This window comes from Bubalus kerabau, chromosome 18 (assembly GCF_029407905.1).
Source record: "Bubalus kerabau isolate K-KA32 ecotype Philippines breed swamp buffalo chromosome 18, PCC_UOA_SB_1v2, whole genome shotgun sequence".
In the NCBI taxonomy this organism is placed as follows: Eukaryota; Metazoa; Chordata; class Mammalia; order Artiodactyla; family Bovidae; genus Bubalus; species Bubalus kerabau.
In genome coordinates, this window is record NC_073641.1 from 12,785,656 (window position 1) to 12,805,438 (window position 19,783).

General features: G+C 41.8%; 1 long non-coding RNA gene across 1 annotated transcript in view; it reads left to right on the forward strand.

Moving 5' to 3' along the window:
• The first annotated feature begins 256 nt into the window (after positions 1–256).
• The window catches only part of LOC129632988 (uncharacterized), a 69,476-nt gene continuing 49,949 nt past the window's right edge, over positions 257–19,783 (forward strand). Inside the window, exons 1-3 of the long non-coding RNA XR_008704786.1 lie at positions 257–476; positions 1,132–1,313; positions 18,074–18,205. This is a non-coding gene — a long non-coding RNA (uncharacterized LOC129632988). The remainder of the gene's footprint in view (positions 477–1,131; positions 1,314–18,073; positions 18,206–19,783) is intronic.

A 19,783-nucleotide genomic window follows, 5' to 3' on the forward strand; every position in this document is an offset into this window, starting at 1 on the left:
TTCTTTTTAAAAATTTATATTGGAATATATAGTTGATTAATGATGTGTTAGTTTCAGGTGTACAGTTTTTCTTATTTTTTATACAATCTATTTATATATTCATAACAAGCTGTCAAGTAATTCAAAGATTGGATAAAAGGTTGTTGGAGGTTGATGCTCTCAGCAGAGATTAATCAGCACAGAGGTTTTTAGGTTGAGCTCTTGATCTCAGCACCTGTGGAAAGGGTGTGATTGTGCAAAAAGAGAAGCTGAGCTGCAGTGTGGTCCTAAAGAAGGCTGGGAACAACCCCATGGGAAGATCGGAAGCTGGCAAGCCCCTTCCAAATCGTCCCAAGTTGGGATGACGAGGCACCCCCTTTCCGTCCCCAAGTTGACCACTTCCGGGGGTGGCGGTGGGGGGAGCAGGATGCCCCGGAAGGGGCGTGGCTCTGGGCTTGCCATCTGCTTTCCACCGAGACTCTTCTTGAAGAGGGTTGGTAGGTGGGATCTGACTGTTGGCATTACTTCCTGCACCTGAGGGATAAATTCTTTAGTTCCGAAAGGGATGTGGTTGGCACTGGAATCTACCTATTCATCTAAGTTCTGGGAGCCATCCCTTCAAGATTCCAGGGTGGGGGTGGGGGTGGGGGGTGGGGGGGGTCTTTGCCTTGGTGGAACTTTGTTAGAGGAAGATGAGTGGGATGAACGATAACTCCTATTGTTAAAGCTGGTCTTGGGGCCATAGGTGATACTCATTGATCCTGCTTTACTTGACATACCAGACCTGCCCCCTCCTCTTAACTAACGCCTGTACTAGTCTCATCGGCTTATCTGGTGGGTCACCCATATCCTCACTGCTGAGCGATCGGACACCCTGGTCACTGATGCCTTTCTTAAGCCAAAGTTGCTGCAACTGTCCAGGTACCATCAAAACGGGGGCAAGATATACTACCAAGAAGAACCCAGGTGCATCACTTAAATGCCAAATGTATTCTTCTCTGCCTACATTATGAAACAGCAACCCTATCTTCTCCTGATACGTAATAATCAACATTAATACCTCTGCCACCCTGAACCTATCACTTATTATAATAATTGCATTTCTTTGGCTTGTAACAATTAAGTGCTGCTCTCTGGCCTCTGCTATTTCAGGGTCCTCGGTTGCTCTCAGTTAGCCCAGCTCTGTAAGGGCCTCTGAGTTTCATTCCAGGCCTGCAGACAGAAGGCACCAGTGAACTTAAGGAGTCTGCTGCCCCTCCTCACCAGCACATTCTTTACTGCTTCGGGCCCTACTGTGGAGTATTATCATCCTGTGGATTTTTCAGCTTGACAGGGTAAGTCTGCTCTTATAGGCCTGAGTCTTTTTTTTTTTTTAACACCAAAAACATTTTATATTGGGTCTTTATTTCTTCTGCTTTCTGTCTGGGTAATTCAAGCATTCTCCTTTCACTTAGTGCGGGCTAGGGTCAAAACAAACTTTTTCTATAAAGGGCCAGAAAGTAAATATTTTAGGCTTTGTGGGCCACAAACAGCCTTGTTTGCATATCTTTGTTTATTTTTTATAGCCTTTTAAAAATGGAAAAGACATTCTTAGCTTGCGGGCTGCACAAAAATAAGGCGCAGGCTGGATTTGGCCAGCAAAGTTTGCAGCCCCTGGGGCATCACTTTTCCGTGCTTCTGGGAGCTATGCTATCAGGGTTGCACAATCTCCCAAGGTCCTCGACTGGACCCCTGTTAAATCCCATGTCCTGTCACAGTTCTCTAAACACTCCCTCCTTCAGTTTTATCTTCTGCCTCCCTTGAGTCAGAGTCCACAGGATCCAGTCCAGTGCATACTCTCTTGGCTCCCGCTGGGACATGTTTTCTAGGCCCTGCAGCTCCGTTTTGGCATGCTCTCTTTTCTTCTTTATCAGGATCAGCATGTCCTGGGCTGGATTAACCTTCATTATTGTCTTTCTTGCCAGCAGGGGAGGGGGAAGCAAGTCCCAAGGGGGATGCATGTTGTCCTGCAGGAGAGAGCCCTCTTCAATACGTGCAAATAAGAGAAAAAGAACTGGATGTGAACAGGGAGGCCACTTCTGCAGGCTCAGAGGGTTCCAGGATATTAAACAGTTTCGGGGTATAAACCCCAGCATCCACATTGCTGCAATAGGGTTTGTTCTTTCCCAGCCTGGGCTCTGAACTGCAGTAGAGCTTCATCTTCTTTGGAACTCTGCTTCTTTGTGGTTAAGTCCTGGGCCTGGTCCTTCCTTAGCATTTCTTCTTCATTCTTCCCTCAGGCTGTAAGATGTGAGAGCCACTTTATATATATGATGCTATGAAGACTCTTTGGCTTTCACATTTAGTTTAATTGACAATTAATTTCTATTAGTCTTTATCTTTTTCAAAGGATCAATGATTCAACTATAGCCACCCAATTCCACTGTTTTTATTGCTATTATTTGACCCATGTTTCTCAATTGCCTGATAAATTACATTCTTTTGTGTACTCTTCTTCACCAGAATACCCTCTCAGTTTACCACTGATGGAAGTTTTAAACAATTATTCGTCTACCTTTTGCTAATGATGGGTCCTTATTGTCAGCTATGTGGAGGATGATCCAATTCTCAAATCTCACTTTAGCATTTGCTCTCATGGCCTGTCTCAGGTTGGGCTCTCCAGGAAGCAGACACTGAGATAGAGATTAACCTGCAGGAAGCATGCTCTCGAGTAGATACCTGTGGACAGGATGGGAAAGAAGCAAGACTGAATCGAGGGGAAGATGAGCTGGGATATACTCTCAATGAAGACCTTGGTAGGAAAGCTCTAGAACTTGGATGGCCATTCCAATTTGTCCCAGCTGATAAGAGGGGTATGAGCTCTTATTCCCTGTCAATCAGTCTTTGCATGTGGGAGTCCACAGTTTTCTGTGGATGTGACTTTATGTGGATGTTTTCTGGGATGTGACTTTAAGGTACTTTTTGAGAGTTGAAATAGCTTGGGGATATTTGCTAGTAGCATATCCCACTGAAGGCAAATAAGCCCTTCAGTCTTAAAGGGAGATCTAGACGGTACATCACAGTGTTTACTATGAAGATCCCTAAACATTGGCCACAAAAGTAGAGAATTTTCAGATTTAGAAAATATAATTTAAGTAATGACAACTTTTAAAAGAACAACAAAAATTCTTAGGCGTCTGAGAATAAATCTAACAAATATTTATGACATCTTAAGAAAAAATGATAACTTTATTGAAAGACATTAAAGTAGACTTGAATAGATATATTATGTTTATGAATGGTAAGATTCAGTATTCTAAAGATGTTAATGCTCAAATTAATATAAAATTCAGAATCCCAATAGCTTTTAAAAACTTGACAATATTATTCTAAAATTGATTATTGTTCTAAAATATGAAAAGAACAAAGGGTCAACAATAGCCAAAACAAGTTCAAAGTCAGAATGAGGCAGGAGGAGTTTCCCTACTGGAGGTGCATACATGCTCAGTCACTCAGTCATGTCGACTCTTTGCAACCCTGTGGACCGTAGCCCACCAGGCTCCTCTGTCTATGGGTTTTTTCAGGCAAGAATACTGGAGTGGATTGCCATTTTCTCCTCCAGGAGCTCTTCCTGACTCAGGGATCAAACCCACATCTCTTGCATCTCCTGCATTGGCAGGCAGATTCTTTACTGCTGAGCCACCTGGGAAGCACTGGATAATCAGATTTATTAAAAATTAAAATAGTCAAAATAGGAGGTTAGTGCTTTGGAATATAGTCTAGCACAACATAATAGGGATTTTACCTTTGTTTGAATACATACTTAATGCAAGATGGTAGTACCTTTGTAAATTAGTGGGGGAACAGGTTTTTTTTTTTTTTTAATGGTGCTGAAGCAACTGATTATTTCTATAGTGAAAAATAGCATTATAACTATTTTATTCCATATATAAAATTTGATTCCACGCAGACTGAATGTGAATAAATTGTAAAACTTTAATAAAAGTTTTACTAGAAAACATACAGAAAAATCTTTATGATTTGAGGTAGTAAAAGATTTCTTAACCAAGGCATGAAAACCATGTCATGAAGGAAAATACTGATAACTTTGATCCCTTTCAAAGTTTACACAGAAAATACAACTTAAATGATGATTCATGACATGAGGAAAGATATTTGCAATACATGTTACTGATAGAGGAATAATATCTGGAATACTTAAAGAACTCCCCCAAACAAAAAGGAAAAGGCACATCAACATATAAATAGGCAAAGGATAAGAACAAGCAGTTCAGAGAAGATGAACGATGAATGGGCAATGTACTTTTGAAAAGCTGTTCACTTTCCTCAGCAACCTGGGTAAAGTTCATTGAAACCATAGTGAAATATTTTTCACATCCACCAGGTTTGCAAAGATTGAGCAATTTACCAGTTCCAAGTGTCAGTGAGGATCTGGAGAAAGAAGACATTCATACTCTTCTAGTGAGGTATAGAGAAGGCGTGTACATTGCAACCACCACTTTGGAAAGTGATTTAGAATATCAGATAAAATTTAGGATGGGCTTAATTTTCACTCCAGCAATCCTCTACTATGCTAGGAAATTTTTTTCACATGTGGATAAGAATGCTCAATTTAGTACCATTTGTAATGGATGGAAATTTGAGATAGCTTTAATTTCCATTCACTGGTGAATGGATAAGTTGAAGTATCTTCAATACAAAGACATATTGTAGAAGTTAAAGTCATCTAGAATCACATGTCTCAATGTGGAAGGACCTTAAAAGTAAAATATTGAGCCAAAAAAAAAACAAATTCCAAACTGAGTTACAGAATATTTAAAGTATAATGCTCTATGTGGTTTTTGAATTTATACACATTACATGCATGCAGTTCATATATGTAATTGCACATATTGCACATGTCACATATATGTGATGATATATATTACACAATGTAGTACATGTATTATACCTTTATTACATATATTTTATAATATTTTACTAAATATTATAAAACATGAATGGGAGTGAAAAACACCAAATAAAGATGCTCATTCCTTCTGTAGAAAGGAGTATGAGAAAGAGAAGATTGGGATTGAGGAGAGGGCTTTCATCCTATCTGCAGTAATTTTTTCCCCTTAAAGACCCTAAAGCACTCAAATTATAAGGCAAAATTTTAGACTTTGACAAAGCTGAATGGTGGGTACATGAATGTCTGTGATTTCATTTTCTACTTTTTGGTATGTTTGAACTACTTCAGAATTTAAGGAAAAAATTAAGTTTAAATAAATGAATTATCTAAGGGAAATATATTATTGTGATCTGGTTAAAATTAAAGTTATAAATCTAGTTTTTGACCAGTGAAACCCAACTTTCATAGATCATGGAGTTTAGTCTGATAAACTCTATCTCCGACTCTACAGGGACTCTGAAAAAGGATAGCTAGATTAACCCAAATAAATCAAGCGTCCTGAGGGTAATCAGAAAGGATTTCTTTAGCTGTCTTCTCTGGGGACTTTGAAGATGGGCTGGGGAGAAGAATGTTGGCTCAGGGAAAGCCTCAGAGATCAGAAACTTCTAAGAAGATTCAGCAACTCCTGTAGAACCTTGTCCAAGGCATCTCTGTTTCTGCTGTCAGGATCAAGTTTCCTGGCCTTCACGTGACCTCCCACCCCTGCATTTCTGCATCTCTGTGGGCTCATTAACAGATTGCTGTAGGTGTCCTGGTCACAGCCATGACGCTGTGACGTTGCCGACCATCCTGTTAGAGGAGGATGGAGGCTGCACAGCTGATAACATCCCCTGTCTATGTGGTGGAAATGGAGAGATTGTGCTGTGCAGGGAGGATTGGCAATCACAGCCATGGGGAGGGAAATCTTGGCAAGTCAGGGTTGGAAGGGATTTTAGAGATCACTGACTTATTATCTTGTATGTTTGTGTTCATATGTTTTGTTGCAACATAATATGTAAAGCAGGTGACTACAGAGCTGCTCTGGTTAGAGACAACGTGTGTGTGTTTTCAGTCTTTCAGTTGTGTCCAACTCTTTGCAACCCTATGGACTGTAGCCCGCCTGGGTCCTCTGTCCAGGGGATTTCCCAGGCGAGAATATTGGAGTAGGTTGCCATTTCCTCCTCCAAGGCATCTTCCTGACCCAGGAATTGAATCTGAATCTCTTGCATTGGCAGGTGGATTTACTGCTCTTTACTGCTGAGCCACTTGGAGGGGACCCCAAAGACCCCATTAAGGCGACTCCATTAAGCTCCTGTTTCCCCCCTTCATCCTTCTCCTCTCACTCACACCTGTGCCAGTCCCTGACCAGGCTCTAGGAAGCACATAGTGTAAAACACTGGTTCATGCCCAAGCCCTTCATTTAACGGATGGGGATCTTGACGTCTGGTGGGATTTGCTCAAGGTTACCCTCAGCTGGTGGGGATAGATCCCCTTGGCTCCTGCTAGGATGCTGTCTCCCTCACCCTTCAGGCAGTTTTCTTGTAATTGAGCCACTATATGCAGGCTATATTGATTTGTTTTAAATTCCATTTAATAATACATTTAAAAATAATAATAAAATAAATAATAATAAATTCCATTTATTTAAAAATTCATTCTCTCTATTCTAGATTAAAAAAAGACAATTTTGAGTGTTTCTATAACAATCCATGATATTAGCATCCTGCTATGTTACAACTTTTTATTTCACTGACCTCCTTGTGAGGGAATCCAAGTTAATTTCTAAGTGTTATGATGATGGAAGAGGAAAGAGGGACCTAGACTAATTCCATATGAGGAGATAGGAGATCAGTGTTAAGTAGGAGAGGAATATCTCACTCTGCCTGTTCTCCCAAACAGTTTTCTCATAAACCTCACTCTTTTAGATAAAAATCTGGTTCATGAAGCTGCACTTTTTAAATACCCATATCTTCCCTCCAGGTAAACTCCACTGATCACTTGCACCACAAACTGAATATTAATGTTTCTAGAGCACTTTCTACATGCTGGCACTGTGCTCAGTGCTCCTTATATAATCCCCATCACAGTGGTATGATGGAGAAGGAAATGGCAACCCGCTCCAGTATTCTTGCCTGGAGAACCCCTTGGACAGAGGAGCCTGGTGGGCTACAGTCCATCAGGCTACAGTCCATGGGGTCGCAAGAGTCGGACACGACTTAGCGACTAAACCACCACCACCACCACCACCACAGTGATATGAAATAAATACAACTATTATCTTCATTTACAGAAGATAAATAGAAGTTTATAGAGATTAAGTATTTCACTCAAAAGCACACAGCTAATAACTAGCAGAATCAAGATTTGAGTTCATGCTCTTAGGGGCTGTGCTCTCCTGCAATGGATAGTCAGCTTCATAACCAATACTTAGAGAATGGGTATTTCACTGGTGGAAGAGGGGGTAAATGCTCTAAATGCTCTCAGTTCTGATTTCCTGTTGCCTTTGTAGACTTTAGATTCTTTAAATCAGCTTGATAGTGAGAAAAAACTGTTAGGGACATTTATGTAATATAAAAGTTAATTACCAATCATCTATTTCAAAGAGAGGTGAACTGGGTATTTGAAATAATACTTAAAAAAAAAAATCTCTTTTTGCAAATGGTGTCAGTCTTCACATCATTCAAATTCATTTGCAAGAAACAGATGACCAAACTCAAATGGGCTTAAACAACAAGGCTGTTTATTAGGTCTTATTCTGTGCTGTGCTTAATTGCTCAGTCGTGTCTGATTCTTTGCGACCTCATGGACTGTAGCCTGCCAGGCTCCTCTGTCTGTGGGGATTCTCCAGGCAAGAATACTGGAGTGGCTTTCCATGCCCTCCTCCAGGGAATCTTCCCAACCCAGGGATTGAACCCAGGTCTGCATTGCTGGCAGATTCTTTACCATCTGAGTCACCAGGGAATGGGTTTTATGTTGATTGGTTCAGTGACTCAAAAAAATGTCATCAAAGGGGCAGGTTCTTTCCATCTCTTTATTCTGTTTTGAAGATTTGTCTTCACTCATGAGTTGGTTTTCCTTGTGTTCACAAAATGGTTGACAGCAGCATTTGGGGGTAGAATCCCCCTTCTTCACATATAGTGAAGAAGAGAAAACCAGCTTCCTGTTGCTCTGTCAAGAACAAAGAACTTTCCCAGAAACCTCCTAACCTTCTTGCTGGCCAGAATCAAGGGTCACAGGACCATTTCTTAGCCTATCTCTGGAAAATGGGTTGAGATTACTCATAGGCAGTTAGGTCTGTCTCTTTAAATGAGGTCATTCCCTCAGACATCATTGCTTTTTCTCCATAAGAGGAAAGTGGGATGTATGTTACAGAGGCAACCACGATCTCCAGTGTAGAATTTGCTTGCACCAGATGGGTACCATGATTCATTGACATATTCAAGAGACATGTATTAAATATCTGCCATCTGTTCAGAACCAAGTGATTCTAAAGAAAAGTTACACATGAATACATTTTCCTATTAGGTGACAAAAATGGCAAACTGTGGCTCATGCCCCTTCTGCTTTCTCCTCCCTACCCTTCAGTATAAGAACTCAACAAAAATCCCAACACAGCCAAAGGTGGAAACTGATCCCAAATTGACAGCTCCAAAACAAGGAAACTGGCCAAATTCAGTCAGCCACTTAGTTACTAACTAAGTATTTTATTAAACACCATCCTTGAGAAGAATTAATCTTTCTTTTTGTACAGATGAACTTACCTTTATCAGGTGATAGATTACTCTGACTTAAGCTGTAACTCTTGAGAACATTGGGTATGCATTTCTGTAACCCACAACTCATCAGTTTGATAGCTGGTAACTTTACTCTTGGGCTTATTTACATCTTTTATATAAAGAGGTAGGAATGCCTCTTTTATATTAAGAGGGGTAGGAAGTGAAGTGAAGTGAAAGTCGCTCAGTTGTGTCTAACTCTTTGTGACCCCGTGGACTATAGAGTCCATGGAATTCTTGAGGCCAGAATGCTGGAGTGGGTAGCCTTTCCCTTCTCCAGGGGATCTTCCCAACCCAGAGATTGAACCTAGGTCTCCCACAGTGCAGGCAGGTTCTTTACCAGTTGAGTCACAAGGGAAACCCAAGAATACTGGAGTGGGTAGCCTCTCTCTTCTCCAGAGGATCTTCCCAACCTAGGAATTGAACTGGGGTCTCCTGCATTGCAGGTGGATTCTTTATCAACTGAACTATGAGAGAAGCCCTAAGAGGGGTAGAAGAAGGGCTCAAAATTTCTTATATGCAGAGCTTAGAGTGCCCTGTATTGGAAAATAATTTCATTTGTAAGTGTGAAATACCTTCAGAAGCACTTCCTTTGAAATCAATTGAGATACGGGAGCTGAGAACAAGTTATGAGTTGTCTTATACTGTGGTTTAGCAAGATTTGAAGTTGGTCAAATAAACAATCTTAACTCCCGCCACCCCCCCGCCCCGCCTCTCTTTTTTTAACAGCCTGGCTGACTGCACCTGCCTCTTTAATAACCGCAGAACAGTGAAAACCTAGCAACATGAAATTAAATCTTTTTCTGCTTTGGCACCAGTATGCCCATGGAGAGTGCTAAAGACATTGGGAGATTTAATGCTTGGTGAGAGTAAAAGATTCTGCCCCAGCAACAGAGCTATTCTGAGTTCTGATTGCTTAAGAAAGGCACGGCACAGGCATGGCCTCCCTTTCTGTCTCTTTGGACTTTTAAATTCTTGTTGGTTTATTTATTTGTCAAAGGGATTACAGCACAGAGCAGTGGTTTTTGAGTTTGTTCTTCTAGGTGACTCCCAGGCTGATCACTAATAGTATTCGTGTTTATAAAGAGATAATAATCTGCATTTTTGCTCTTGGCATCATTTTATCGTTGAACTATTGGTTCATAAAACCCAAGAAGCATTTTATTCTAATTCTAGCAAGTGTTCCGATGGTGAAAGTGAATAGAGAGAGGTGAGGGGGAGAGAGGCGTGAAAGTAGGTGACCCGAGGATTATTTTGCTGTGCCAAAATGGAAACACGGGGCTTTGAATTGCCGCAGTCCTAAATTCCTGTGACTTTTCAGAGCTCAGTCTCTCACCTTCAAATGACTTTATTTTTTATCACTGTTGTTTCTTACAGCTATTAGCTACCAACTCCCCAAACTATTCTGCACTGCTCCATGTGTCTTCCCATGCAAACCTTTATCCCAGTCTAACTATGGATCCTGCCTGTGTCAGAACATTTGATAACATAGAGTTTAATTCCTGCTGCCCCAGAACCACAAGAATACTCTGAGTATGCTGAAGAATGAAAGTAGTGGTCAATTGGGAGAACAAAACATGAGACTTTGAGTTGGTTGAGTCCACGTCCAGCCTATCTGCATGACTGTTTTTTTTTTTTTTTTTTTTTTTTAAACATTGAGGATTTGGTCAGGTGTTTCGGTGAGTCGTACATTCACTGAATGTCCTCTCCACTGTTTTTCAACCCAGCAAATGGAATACCATTGACCCTTTGTTTAGATTAGAAACATAGGAACAATCCCTAATGCTTCCTTTTCTTGTTATTCCTCACATCTAACTCATTATGAAATCCTGTGGTTCTCCCTACAAAATACACAAAGAATGTGTCAACTTCATCTCTGTATTCAACGCTCTTGCCCAAAGCAGCATCATCTCTAATCCTCAAGAATGTTCTGTCTTATTTCCTTGGCTTAATCCTTGCTTATCTGCAATCCATTCTCCACCTTGAAGCAAGAATTTTTTTCCCTTTCTTTTTGGCTGTACTGCATGACTTGTGGGCTCTTAGTTCCCTGACCAGGGATCAAACCTAGGCCCTTTGCAGTGAAAGCTTGGAGTCCTAACCACTGGACCACTTAGGGGATTTCCCCCTTTAAACATTTGTATTTTTATTTAAGTATAGTTGGTTTACAATGTTGTGTTAATTTCTGGTGTACAGTGCAGTGATTCAGTTATATACATAGGTGTTCTTTTCCATATTCTTTTCCATTATGGTTTATCATAGGATGTTGAGTATAGTTCCCCCTGCTGTACAGTAGGACCTTGTTGTGTATCCATCCTACATATAATAGTTTGCATCTGCCATCCCCAAACTCCCGATCCACTCCCCTAACCCCCACCCCAGCAATCACAAGTCTGTTCTCTATGTCTGTGAGTCTATTTCTGTTCTGTAGTTTGTGTCATATTTTAGATACTGTGTATAAATGATATCGGAGAAGGCAATGGCACCCCACTCCAGTACTCTTGCCTGGAAAATCCCATGGACGGAGAAGCCTGGTAGGCTGCAGTCCATGGGGTCGCTAAGAGTTGGACATGACTGAGCGACTTCACTTCCACTTTTCCCTTTCATGCATTGGAGAAGGAAATGGCAACCCACTCCAGTGTTCTTGCCTGGAGAATCCCAGGGATGGGGGAGCCTGGTGGGCTGCTGTCTATGGGGTCGCACAGAGTTGGACACAACTGAAGCAACTTAGCAGTAGCATAAATGATATCATATGTCTTTCTCTGTCTGACCTACTTTACTTAAGATGATGAGCTCTAGGTCCATTCATATTGCTGCAAGTGGCATTATTGTATTCTTCCAGAATTTTCTTTTAAAAATACAAATCAGAGTAAGGTGACCCCCTTGATAAAACTCTGTATGGTTTTCCAGTACTCTGAATAAAATCCGAGTCCTTACTGTGATCTCCTAAGCCCTGCTTCATCTAGTTTCTCCTAACTCCTCCAAGTTGTCTACTGCTCTCACTTACTATGCCAAGAGTTGTTACCTTTGTTTTTTTTTTTTTTCCTATCCCTATAAAGTTTCTTCCTCAGTTCTCTACATGGTCTTAGCTTAAATGCCACCTCCCCCAAAGACATTCCTTGATTATCCTTCCAAAGTGGTATGATAATTACTATGAATTGGGTAGTTTAACCTCCATTCAAACTTTCTTCCTATGCCAAGAGTGCAAAACTGAAATTCACATTTCCCAAACTATCTTGGAGGTTGGATCCTAGAAATGATTTTCTTCCCAGGAACAAAGTGCAGGGCACTCGTTTTGTGGTTCGCAAGGTCTCCATTTTGAGGGGACCAAGCATCATTTTGCTGATATGTGGCAGCTGTGGTGTGGATTTTGGAGAAAGTTGTTGTAACTATGGCTACCGTGTGTTGCAGCAAAGAACAACTTTCCGATTCTGTGACTCTGTAGCCGTTTTAATTGCATTGGGGCATAGAAATGGTTCTGTAGTCAGCAGGGGTGTAGCACCTGCCTAGTACAACAGCTTCTTACGATAGATTATGCAGAAATTGGGGATTGTTCTTGAGAGATCAGTCTAGAGCCTGCTTTTCCAACCCTTTGAACAATTTTATGATCACTAATTTCCCTGTATACAATCCCTTTCTGTTTAAGCTAGTAAGAGTGGATTCTGTTGTCTGCAATCAAATCTGGACCAATACAAGTACCTCTATAAGTTACTCTTTAGCTCATCTTTTAATTTTTGTTCTTCACCCTTATAATTTCGACTATTCGTGTATTGTCTTTCTCCACTAAAGTAAAAGCTTCATGAGGATGGGGCCTCCTCTGTCGGGTTCACTGCTCTGTCCCCAGCACCTAGGACAGCTCTTGAAGCATGGGAGGTGTTCCACAGCCATTTGTGGCATGAATGAATGGGCCCTAGGCATTTGCAGAGGTGCTCCACACTAGTCCCCAGCGATCTTAGCACCGGGGCATTTGCTCTGCAGTTACAGCTCTCATTTGACTCACCATTTGTTTCTGGGCCAGCTCCAATTTAGTTCTTCTGACTCAGCAATGGAAACATGCACTTCTGATAATGACGACAGAGTGAGTCCTTGAATTCTCTGAAGGTTCTGCATCAGGAAGCGTCTGTTCAATGGTGCCTTGCAGCACTATCAGGAGAGCAGGGCTCAACTGGATTTCACTATCAGTGGTGTCAGGCAGCTGAGCAGAATCTGGTCAAGAAGGGCAGACCTAGCTTGGCCATCGCAGGCCCTTCTTGCTTGAAAGACTTTCACAAGCAAGCAAGTCAGGACATTCTCCTTCTGAAGGCCATCCCGATCTGTCTGAGATCATCCCATCCCTTCTGGTTGCTTGCAGTCTGTTTGCTCTTTTAAGCCCTGCCTTTCCCTTTACCCATTTCCAAATGATGCCAAGGTCTAGAAACGCATGTTGTCATTTTGCTTTGTTTTTAGCAGACCAGTAAGTTGGGTTCTCAGCACAAAATCTTGAATGATAATTTGCCTAAAATAATCTTTGTCTCATTTCATATTTAATCCTAGCGCTCCGTACAGGGTCTGGTACATAATGAGTGCTTGATAAATGTTGGAAGAATGATTGGATGAGTGAATTATCCTAGTTTTGTGCTTTAAAAACAAAACAAAACAGGCAAAAGGTTAATATATGCAGAAAAGACTTAGTATAAGAGAAAAAAGATCTCACGTATGACTTTGATTCTATTCAAATGTGTTCCTGCAGTTAGGCAAGATTTCATTAACATTTTCTGCACATCATGCCTGCTGAATATCATTGCAAGGTTTCATTGACAAGTGCCATTCATGAACCACATCCCTGAACCTAAGAGGGTATCCTGCCACACGGGGCTCTCTTTTCTCAGTCCTGACACAAATAAGACAGCAAATGTCATATGTTCTTTTTTAGAACTCATATATAGAATGATGTGCTTCTTCAAGGTCAGGGCAAGCACCCACTTTACTTTGCATTCATGAGCAAGAATGCTGGCTGGCGACAGGTAACCTTCAGAGAGAGTTTGTCATTAGCAGAAGGGCACAGTCTGGGGATTGAATCTTCCTAAAAAAGTCACATCTGCTGGCTGGCAGAAGAAGGAACTCATGTCAGGGCAGGCGACTAACTGGCAGGGGAGGGAGGCTGGTTACTGATTAAGCTGGACAAAGCATTTTAAAAGCAAAGAGCCCTCCTGGAGTTGAGATTAGGCAGGCTCTTGCAGGCTCTCACAGCCGGGAGCGGCTGGGGCGGGGGTGGGTGGAAAGGGAGGTCAGGAAAAGGACGCGGAGCGGGTATGCCCTTGGCTTGGTGGGAGGGAAAAATCTCATGGGGGTGGCCAGGCCCTCTGTTCTGTCTCCGGGTAGACAGGTCATGTCTATCTCTAGGGCAGAAATTCCTGTCCTTGAGGTTGAGATACTTCATGGGTTTGCCAGCTGTCTCAAAGGGCAATGTGAAACTCCCAAACTCAAATGGTTTCCAAGTCTCTTGGCTAATATGTAGATAACACAGCTACCTTCCAGTACCTTTTGAAGGCTGAATATTTCTTCTTTTTTTTTTTCTTGAGATTAAAAAAAAATTTTTTTTTGGCTGTGCTATATAACACGTGGGATCTTAGTTCCCTGACCAGGAAATGAACCCATGTCCCCTGCAGTGGAATGGCAGAGTCTTAACCACTGGACTGCCAGGGAAGTCCTGAAGGCTGAATACTTCCACTCTCAAAAATGCCGGGAGTAGCTGTTGTACTTGCTACTCTTTTCACATGTTTCATATGTAACAAGTCCTGAGTTATGTGCTTGCAGATATTATATTAACTATTACATTGAATCCTTACAACCTGATGAGCTAGGTGTATTTATCTCCATTTCATAGATGAGTACCTGAGGCTCAGAGAGGTTGAACTTCTTGTGTGATATTACAGAGCTGGAAATTGACAGGCTCCCCAAATAGAAGCAGTTCAGCCCCTGTCTAGGGGAGTGAGTGAGCTCCTAATGGTTCCTTGCCAACTACAGAAAATTTAAAAGATATTTGGCCCTCAGGCATGCTATTTACCATAATTGGGAACTAACTCTACATTATTGCTCTTGTGTCCTTCAAACACTTAATTTTATTAACTATAGATCAATCTAAGGTTCTCCCCACCAGATTCAATTGAATGAAGTAAATGTGGACTGGCCACAGGATGGGGAGTGAGCATATGAGGAGAGGGCAGCTGGCTTATAAAATGTCAGAGCCAAAGCTGCAATCTCTCCCTGTGTTCCGCTCACCCAGCCTGCTGTTCCCAGGTCAGCCTGCCTGATGCCTGAAATTTTCCAAAACAACCATTGGTTTAGATGAGAATTCTCTCAGTCCTGCCTGAAATGTTAGTTTATTATCTGCAAGGGCTAATGTACTGATAATAACAAAATATTAACACTTCACCTGTATATATTGATTTCTCTCATTTGAGTTTCTCAAAAAAGCATAAGGTGTGTGTTTTCTTTTGACATCGGTGAATGTGTCAGACAGACAGCACTGAGCAAAGTCCTCAGGGAATGGAGCACAGGACAGGTGCATTTTGATGGTAAGAAAGATGATCAGGAGAGGTGTTGGCAAAGGCCCGGAGCATTAGGCCCCTGTCCCTTTGGGTGAATCCTGATAGAATTGAAAGCATCCAGAGACCAGCATCAAACGTTGGGTATCCCAGGAAGTGGCTCTGAGACCACAGAAGGCAATGAAGCTAAAATGCGAAGAGCGTTTGTATAGAGAGGGGAATCCATAGGCGACTTAAATATTTAAATTCCTTTCTCATCTTTTTAGGTAAGGTTTATCAATGGGTACCACTCAGTAGTTATATTTTATTGAAGAAGTAGACTGCATTTCTTCACAATTTTGTCCTGGTACTAACCAGAAGGAGCCTGCAGGAGATGTGGGGAGAGGGGATGAGAAAAGGGAAGAGGATCGTGCGGCTGATGAACACATCTCCACACCAGAATCAGGGCAGGAGCATGGTGTTGCTAGCTCTTTCCACACGCTCTTTCCTAGGAAATCAGAGATCCTAGATGGGCTCCGGGGTCACTCCCAGATGCCTGGCTGTGGGGGGAACTGTGCCAGCTTGCCCACCTCCCCAGGAGATGGGCCTGGGCATGGCTAGCCAGTGGGAGACTCCAGGGCCTCTGACCCACTCCACTCTTCCCAACCTGAAGAACCTCCAACACTCTCCTACATCTTTCCCCTGCTCCTACTCTGCTCCGGACATTCCACCGAGTCTCACAGTTCTGTGAGAGGTTATTTATTTCCTGAGGATGCCAAGGAGGGCAGGGTATCAAAGACCAGTCACAGCCCCCTTCCTGGGGTCTCCTCCCTGTGTGCTAGTAAACATAGGGCTTTCCCAGGCAGATTTGTCAGCTCAGCCGTCTGGTTTATTTCCTCGGCTCCTCCTGCCGCGTTTCACACCAGCCAAGTGTCTAGTGCCCCCATTTCCTCTCTCCCACCCCCTTCGCTTTACCCCCACTCCTACTGTGTCCTGTATTCTGGTCCTAGACCACCCCCTACTGTGGATCATCCTCCTCTTCCTTTTTAGCTTCCTTTTCCAAACTTGTCTGCCCTGGATCTCATCATTTCAGGACCTGTTCTCATGTGGGTGATACTAGGTTATCCAGAAACTTGAACATTTACTTCTTCCTGATAAGCAACATCTTAAAACACTTCAAGATAGACTTTTGTCTAAGAAGCCTTCCAAGCAGTAACTCTAATGGGAAATGAAATATCACCAACCCAAAAGGAAGACCTTGTAGCCACTGGTCCCCTTCCCAGTGGAATCAGCTGCCCCTTCTTTGTATGGGATGGGCCCCAGGGTGAAGGTCTAGAAGTCTAGACTTGAACTTTATTTATGATTCCGAAAAAAAACTTGGCCACCAGCTGTAAACCTCCCTAGAGACTCCAGGGTCTCCCTCTATAAAGTAAAAGTTGATAGTCTGTGGTCAATCTCCTTTCTCTAGGTGTGTCTTGAGTGAAGGCTACAAAATTATTGCAAAGTACTCTGCAAACCCTGAGCATGAAATTTGGATGAAATTTGTCTAGAAGTTGAATGGGAGGTTGAGATGGGTTCCTTGGCAGAGTTCAGTGTGAGAGAGTGAACTTCTTGCAATGCATTAGGAAAACACTAAATGAAGTACTCATGGCCATTAGATGCTTTCCACCTTACAAAAAAATACTAAGTCTGGAAAGTCTGGGAGATGATTGCTGCCAGCTATTGTCCAATTTTGTGATGCTATCTTAAAACTTACTAGAGACATATTGTACCATGAAGGTTTTTAGGCTGGTAGAGGAGGGGCAGGTGGAGATGGGGGTGGGGTGGGGAGAAGGCAGTCCCTGGATATGACTGCATTTTTTCACAGAGTTAACTGGAATATGCAGGTTTCCAGATGTTGGCCTGAATAAATCTTGACCACTTGCCTTGTTCCAGAAGCCACCTAGAACTGACTTTGGGCATATCTACAGGCAGTAGAGTGTCCCAGGAGAAATTCAATGATACCAAATGGCTCACGAGGGCGTTTTGACTTTTCCATTTTATCATAGATTAGGGTTGTGAGTGCCTCACATCTGGTGGCCACTTAGGTTTATATGGAAATGTACCATTTTGAAGACCTAAAATTCCACCTCTGCAGAGGGAAAGACACTTGAAGTGAAGACTCTTGGACCCCCTAACCCCTAGTATATGCTGAGCATAATTCACTTCTTTTTTAAGCTTTTGTATTTCTCATGTCTGCGCATCATGACAAGACAGAACAAGAGGACACTGAGCGTTTGACTAAGTGTTTGTCTCTTCTTTATTTCTCCTGAGTGTGTTACTCTGTGGGGCCCTGCTGTGGGCTCTGTGTGTCTGTGCATCACACACTGCAAGGGGCAGAGCAAGGCCCTGCTTGGCTGCTTCTGTCTGCTTTGGTGATGTTTCCTCAAGCAACTGTTTTTGGGAAAACCACTGATGCTAACTTCCCTGGGGAAATGTAGAAGAATTGGTACCTTCCATCAGCTGTGGGATAGACTTTCCAAGTCAGGGAGGCAACTCCATATTTGGAAAATTCTCTGCCGTTTTATGTCAGTGTTGATGAGTCTGACAATTACCTATTTACGGTAAAGAATCTGCCTGCAACGCAGGAGCCATTGCTTCAATCCCTGAGTCAGGAAGCTCCCGTAATGAAGGAAATGGCAACCCTTTCCAGTATTCTTGCCTGGAGAATCCCATGGACAGAGGAGCCTGGCGGGCCACAGTACATGGGGTCGACTGAGTGACTAACACTTTCACTTTCTTTCCTTTACCATGTTTTTGTAAACTGGTGCTTTTTTGGGCCTATCAGTCTGTTCAGGGAGGAGATCTAGAATAGGTACACACCTTTGATATCCGGTCTTTTTAATCAGGAGGAAGTGACTCACGAAGAGCAGGTTTGCTCTAAGAACAGAAGGAACAAGTGTTGCAAGAAGAGGAGGGATTTTGGAGCTGACGCTTTGATGATAAAATTGGATTGAAAGAGAGGCCACTGATGGTTGAAGGTAAGAGTGACTATTTAAAACCAAAACCTCTGGATCTGTGAATTGGGATGGTGTCTTTTCATAGAGACAGTTGTCACTCTGGTATGGTTATAATATGGATCTTTGACTGTTGTTCATTCGCTGATAATGTATCCATTCTATGCTGAGCCAAGCTCCAAACTTCTGTTCCTCTTTTTGTTCCTTTTTCATTTTATTCATGTTCATGCTCATAAAGGTTTGGTTGGATTAGAGCTCGTGAGACATAGAATTCACCATCATTTGTGAATTTTTTGGAGGTAGTGATCTTTTTCATGAAGTCAGGGATACTAAGCCCCTATCACCGCATTCCCAGAGCTTACTAGTACAATAGTTTATGGATACCTCTTGCTGTGGGCAGGAAGGAGGCTCTTCAAGGAAAGGAGTAGAAATTCTAGTTTCTTTCATGGAGGGTTGATGGCTCAGATGTGGAGAAGGAGGCTTTCTTGAACTCTGTCCAATGGAGACCAGATTTTATCAGCCTGGTCTGATGTGGCTGGAAGGATAGAAGCGAGGCCTTAGTCAAAAAGGCTTACCTACTTCCCTGCAACTCTTGGTCCCCCAGCCTGGCCTCTGCCCATTAGAAAGAAATGAACTTATAATAAAAGTTGTAGCAGAAATAGATGTTCAACAGTGTAGGCTTATATTACTTAATGCCCTGGGTCTTGGTTTTTTTTTTTAATTGCAAAGTTAATTTGATACTGAATTGGAACTATTATTCATAGGGTCTCATATATTCTTAGTGGTGCTTTTATGTATTTTATAAAGTTTTTATAGTCAATATGTACTACTTTGAAAACAAAGTAATATTAAGACTGCAAAAATAAATTACATATAATCCCTCAGGCTACTATATCTATTTCCATTTTGAAGTGTTCTCTCTTTCAGTGTTTGTCAATTTTGTGTGATTTTGGCAGGCTTTAAAAAAGTAATTTATTGAGTTGAAATTTACATAACATAAAATCAACCATTTTAAAAGTGAACAATTCAGTGGTATTAGTACATCTCAGTGTTGTGTAATCATGTCCATCTAGTTCCAAAATATTTGTCTTAATTAAGAAGATGATAATCTGTATTAATCAGTAAAATCTCTTACCCAGTAAACAGTTTTCCTGCATTTCTCTGCATTTCCCTCTTTTTCCAGCACCTAGAAACAACTATTGCACATTCTGTTTTTGAGGATTTATTTATTCTAGAATTTTATATAAACAAAGTCATGTATTACATGTATTACATTACTTTGTTTTGCATACTGTTCTTGTGGGTTTACCCATACTGTAGCATGTATCAGTACTTTTCACTGTTTATGGCTGCATAATATTCCACTGTAAGGATATACCACCATTTATTTATCCATGGATATTTGGGTTATTTCAACATTTGGGGGTTGTGAATAGTGTTGATGTGAATATATACGTCTATGTTCTTATTTCTCTGTTTTTCAATTCTTGTGGTTCTATGCCTAGTTTATATTGGTATTAACATAATTGTTGGGTTATAGGGTGACTCTACATTTAAGTTTTTGAGGAACAGCCAAACTGGTTTCTACTGTAGCTGAACCAT